Genomic DNA, 6,000 nt, shown 5'->3' with positions numbered 1-6,000 from the left:
AATCAGCCAACAGTAATAAAACGCTACAGATTATTCACCAAATTGTCACGATGCCCATATACGGTCAGGAAGTCCGTATTATCCCTACATATCAGATATCCTGCGATATACGTAGGCTGCCAATATTTGTGCGAAGTGTTGCAAAGCTGTGCATATATTTTTAGCAGTATTTTCAGCACTTAAATAGCTCTCGTTGACAATTTGTTGAATAAGAAAAAAATTACCCTGCTCAATCTTGCGAAAAAAACGTCTGATTTTGGCCAACTCAGACTACGGCTAAGTATCAGGCGATATACCGAGCGATTTCGCAGGATAAATGTTCAGTACATGTAAAGGATGTCATATGATCTCCGTTTTAAGACGTCGTTTCGTAAAACACTTCAATATCTGTCGGTGTGAAATAATTGCCTCCAGCAAAAAATGGACATAGACCAGCTGAATATCCCGGGGAAGAGAGTAGGTTGAGCCACAGTAGGTGAATGCATCTTGATTGTTGGCTGCATTGTCCGGTATGTATATGTCGTGATGACCAACTAAGTCGCTTCCAAAGACGGGTCCGTAACTGGAGCAGCTAAACATAGCTCTGTCTGGGTACTGGTACTGCGACAGTTTGACAGGATCGTATCCGTTGATGTTGTACAAGGAGAAAATGAATGCCTTGGCTGCCGAGGAGTAGCTGCAAGAGCCTGACAAAAAGAGAGAGATGCAAAGTGAGACAAAGAAGCTTAAAATACAACTGCAAACAGTTGGATGACACGTTCGTTTTTCAAAGTCCCTCCTCCTCCCCTTGTCCTGTCCACTTTGTTTCCTGTGGTATTGTTAGTTTGGTTTTCTCGGCGTTTTTGTGCCCTCACCTTTACTGGGCTCAACACAATTTATAGAACCAATTGTTTTTGTAATTTATTCAAGAATGTTTTAATCATTAAATCGGCTTTGGGTCTTTGCCCTTAGCCATTTTACTCCATGTGAAATTGTCTGTCTTTAGTCGAGTGTCCAGTAAACGAGCGCGGGTATGCAGCCCATTAGTTTGTGAATCCCTAGCCCGGGGAGGGGTAAAAAAGGTAAAGTCTGTGTCCGAGCCATGAGGCTCATACAGCCGGAGCTTATCCCGGTTTCCGTAGCATTAAGCGGCTAGGAGTATTGCTACTCCCCCCTGGATGGGATGCTAGTCCATCGCAGGGTTACCCCCCAGCAGTAAATTCGCCGGTACCCATTTGTACACCTGGGTGGAGAGAGGCACTGTGAGAGTAAAGTGTCTTGCCCAAGAACACAACGCAGCGCCCCGGCCAGGCCTCGAACCCGGGCCGTTCGACTCGGAAGCGAACGCGCTAACCATTAGGCCACCGCGCCTCCTTCCTCCGCGCCCGGGGAGGGGAGAAAGGCATAAATGCACTTTTCAGAATTGAGAAGGGAAGAATTATTGATGACAATAAAGGTGAAGAGAAGGAAGAGAATGTGATGATGAATGTGGCGGTAATGGTGGTGATGGTAATGATAATTTCGATGATTATCAAGAGGCTTATGACTGAGGCCCTTAATTGACGAAATACTGTGTCAATGAAGTTCAATGGTTGATTATTTGTAATTACTTACTATGCCAAGACACGTCGGTGTATCCACCGAATACGTAGTCCTCGGCTTTAATAATAGTGACTGTTGGACCCTTTCCATCACACTTGGAGTGAAACGTTGTGGTGTCCCAACCATCAGTCTTTCCATGATAACACTTCACGAACTTGCTAGAGTTCGTCAGGACAGGGTCTAAATAAAGTATCAACGTCTCCAAATATTTGTCGTGCTCGAGCGGACTGCCAAGAATAATGGACGTACCAAGGCCACCTAGTCAAACGAAGCAAAAGGTGCAGGGAAATTATGCTTAAAAACACATACCCATAGTTGTGTCCTCAGTCTAAAGGATCGAGTGACATGGCAGATACCTATTCCCTAAATCAACTTACAAGAAAATACGAGTATTTTTTTGCTGAGTCGTCCGTCTTATGCTCTAACTCAAAGGGATTTTAAAAGTTGAACAACCTGATACTTCCCAGAATGTTAGACTGCAAAACAGTCGTTTTCTGTCAAAAGTCGTTGGAAAACGCGCTCTAAAGCCGTTGGAAAAAGCGCTTATAGAAGGCGTTAAGCGCCGACCGTCTCGCGAGCCTCGCACGCTCTCCAGTCTTTCTCTCGCCCTCGTTCGAAGACCGAGCGCGTTCGCAAAAGATACGACTGTTTTGCAGTCTACAGAATGTCGTCAGCAAAGGTGCACAAATCCGTTTTAGGGTTTTCCGTTTTAAAGTTATGTAGTAACGAGAGAAAAGTAGTGGGAATTACTAGTATTGAAATGAAAATACTGGAAATTATACAATCTGAGACTCACGGTGACTTTTGCAAGTGTAAGATCCCACATTATTGGTGCAGTAGCTACTGTCGTCACAAGCATGCAAGTCTTCGACGCATTCGTCTACATCTGCAATTGAAACATGCATAACGTCAGAACTCAACGTCAATGCACTTATCACACAGGTTCGCAAAGCGCTCATTTATTAAGTGTTACAACCATTGATAAATTGACAAAATAATTTTTCGCCCTATAATTCCAGAAATTGTTACGAAGCTCATCCATGGGCACAACGTCATCAAATATCTGTCATCCGTACATAACAGACCTTCTGCGATATATACGTTGCTTGTCAAGATTCGCTGCAAAGCGCTGTATAATTACAATCGTGGTTTTAGCTGTAAACTATTTTTCGTTGACAATTTGTTCAATACTGAAACAATACTGAAAAAATTGTTCTGCCCAATCTTGCGGAATATCGCCGTGTTAGGTACCTTCTGTTTGCCCCATTTAGTTTAGTTAAAGGCAATAGGTTAAAAAAATGAAAAATATAGATACCTTTTTCGCATCGATCCCCGGAGAATCCCGGTGGGCAACTGCAGTTGAATCCATTGATCAGGTCAGTACAGGTTCCGTTGTTAACACAAGGACTGCTCTCACACTCGTTGATATCTGTCACAGTAATAAACACACACTGTTAAAAACTGAGCTCTCCCTCGCTCATACATCTTTTTGTTTTTGACGGAACCACATGATATAATATTATAGCTGCAAGCATATGCAGCTGTACGGAAGGGAGAAGGGGCTATAAATAGGTAAAAAAATGAAAAATATAGACCTTTTTCGCATCGATTCCCGGAGAATCCCGGTGGGCAACTGCAGTTGAAACCATTGATCAGATCAGTACAGGTTCCGTTGTTAACACAAGGACTGCTCTCACACTCGTTGATATCTGTCACTGTAATAAACACACACTGTTAAAAACTGAGCTCTCCCTCGCTCATACATCTTTTTGTTTTTGACGGAACCACATGATATATAGTTGCAAGCGTACTCAACTGCACGGAAGGGGGGAAGAGGCTATGAATCCAATTCACCAGTCCAAATTTTATCCAAATCCCATTTGCCTACCTATTATTCTCCCAAATGCTCCCAAATGCCAGTCCCAGTTACATTAATGTTTGTTTGTGATTCCCAGTTCCAGTGACCCAAATTCTATTTTTCCAGTGAAGATTTGCCTAAATCCCATGCAGTTTCAATTTTACCCCTTCAGGCGCCTTATGTAGTACGGAACAGGCATATAACGTGATCAATATTCCTCGAGGTCTTTTCTGCAATTAAATTGTACTTTGCAATGGTAAGGCGTGTCAAGCTGCACTAAACAGTACATAACTATGAATTCGGTCCGACCTCTTTGGAAAGTTTTGCATGGCATTTTTCTTATTTTGTTTTATCGCCTATTAGAAAAGACATCTTATTTGGTTCAGAAGTTTTTTTTTTCGACCGACCTATCTCGATGGGCACGATTCCGTTGTTTTAAACTTTTACCATGGCATTAAGTTTCCTTCGATACTCATTTCTGCATAATATTAACTATAACAGCAGAAAACTTCATTACCTGTTTGGCAATGTTTCCCTGTGAATCCCTTCACACAATGGCACGCATAGCTTTTCTTCTCGTACTGTGATATGCACGATCCATTGTTCTTGCAAGGCCAACTGCTACATGGGGACTGAAAGACAAAACGAGAAGTTAGGACGGAGCAGCAAAATTGGACACTCGAACCTTCAGGGAATAGTGCCGCTGCGCTCTAGAACTGAATTTGGAATACAAAGGCGATCACCCTCCAATATGAAACTAGGTTCTGAAGTTCAGTGCTACACTGGCAGTCTCAACAAAATCAATATCGTCAAAGGGAAAAATGTACACACACGCACATCCAAATTTATAAACAAATTCCTATCTCAAAAACGTGTTCAGAGGATATCGTCTTCTCGGCGTTTACGTCTTCTTTGCCCAGCATGTTTATATATTTTCTCCCAAGTGCCCTTAACAACGGCCGGTAATAAACTATATATATATATATATATATATATACAAATGTATACAATGTGCCCTCCCGGTTATTACCATAATGGCTTTATGGCAACTCCTGAACTTGGGCACAGGATGTACGGTTACACATTGTTGGATTGCATTGTGGAGTCACGAGAGTGCTCAAACTGCAAGCAGTGAGCGAAGCAAAATGCCAATAGTGAACACAACCTACATTAAGCAGGCTGGTGGTGATATATATATATATATATATATATATATATATATATATATATATATATATATATATATATATATAATATCACCACCAGCCTGCTTAATGTAGGTTGTTACTTGTTGTATATATAATGCACATTTAGAAAGTCGCGTTACATTATTCTTACTAATTTTCGCGAGTACTAATTTTCGAGATTTTCGCGATTTCAAAATAATCGCCAAATTTAGTAGGCGCGAAGAAAACATTGCGCAAAATTTAAACACGCGAAAACTATTACCATAATTATTATACCCAACAAAAGGGAAAAATGTTTAGAACTGCAACTAGTCACTCTTGAAAATATTTTTCCGTCTTGATTTTGACTAGCACCCTTCCTCTGATTACTGTTTCGCTCTTGTAAATTGGCCAAAACCTCTTAAGTACAGTCACCAAAGTTTTCGTTTGCAGGCTCCTTGTAGTGACATTGAACCAGACCTTTGTACACTTCCAGTAGTTCCTCAGTCTTTGCTCCATAAAAAAACTGACAAAATCGCCAAATTTTATACACTTTTTGCTCTTGTTATTCTTGCAATCGCAAAAAAATAATACTCGCGAAATTCGGCTCTTGAACTTTCGCGAAATTAAGTAGGCGCGAATATTCGTAAGAATAAGGTACTTACCGGGATACTGTAGTGATGAAACAGTGGGCTGACGACAAACTTGTCCGAGTTGTTGTACTTGTCAGATTGAAGCAGTTCACACAGCAGTTTTTCGCTGATATCAGCAAATGCAGCCAGGTTGTAAGAGAAACACGTTGGGATTTCTAGACAGGCAAACCCACATTCGATGCTGTCCGTGATAAGATCTGAACCAATGCTGGTGATGTTCAGATATGAAAACTCGTCTTTCTTGAAGTTGATAAAAGATGCTCCCTCGAAAGAACCCTCACTGCGACCTTAGTTAAAAGAAGATAATTGAAGGTGTTTTTAGTAGCTATTCAAAACGACGCCTTTCCAGCTGCCTTGATAAATTTTTTAATTTCGCCCAAAGTTGTCTAGAAAAACGAAGATGAGCCTAAGAAGGGAAAACTAAAGCACGCTTACCTTTCGCAGAATGAAAGAAAGAGGCAACGATCGTCATGATAAGCAGAAAGTTGCTTAATTTTTGCAGACCGAGTTTCATTTTTGCCGAGGTGTTAACTCCTTAGACTTGGGCATAAAGTCTGATTGAAGTTTGTCCTTAGCACGTCTATAATGTGAAATAAGAAGGCTTTTAAAAATTACACCTGTTATGGTCATCTGAGTGGGAGGAAAAGAAAACAAATAAAATTATGATAATACAAAGCTGGTAAATCATTCCTCTATGTTTTCGTTGAATAAGAGGATAGCATAAATAACGAGTACGGGAAGT

The 6,000-nt window shown here is 41.0% G+C and overlaps 1 pseudogene across 1 annotated transcript; it reads right to left on the bottom strand.

Annotated features, from left to right (window-relative positions):
• Positions 1–275: 275 nt before the first annotated feature.
• LOC144665273 (uncharacterized) lies at positions 276–5,832 on the bottom strand (annotated as a pseudogene). The gene is made up of 8 exons (XR_013572908.1): positions 5,694–5,832; positions 5,271–5,545; positions 3,957–4,071; positions 3,177–3,290; positions 2,897–3,010; positions 2,378–2,467; positions 1,594–1,839; positions 276–686 (listed from the first exon to the last, which is right to left on the bottom strand). The product of XR_013572908.1 is annotated as an uncharacterized LOC144665273 (transcript).
• Between the last annotated feature and the right edge of the window lie 168 nt (positions 5,833–6,000).

Source organism: Oculina patagonica, chromosome 9, assembly GCF_052425735.1.
Source record: "Oculina patagonica isolate OP01 chromosome 9, crgOcupat, whole genome shotgun sequence".
In the NCBI taxonomy this organism is placed as follows: domain Eukaryota; kingdom Metazoa; phylum Cnidaria; class Anthozoa; order Scleractinia; family Oculinidae; genus Oculina; species Oculina patagonica.
Note: the sequence above shows the minus strand (reverse complement) of the source record. Positions and strands in the feature narration are given on the sequence as shown.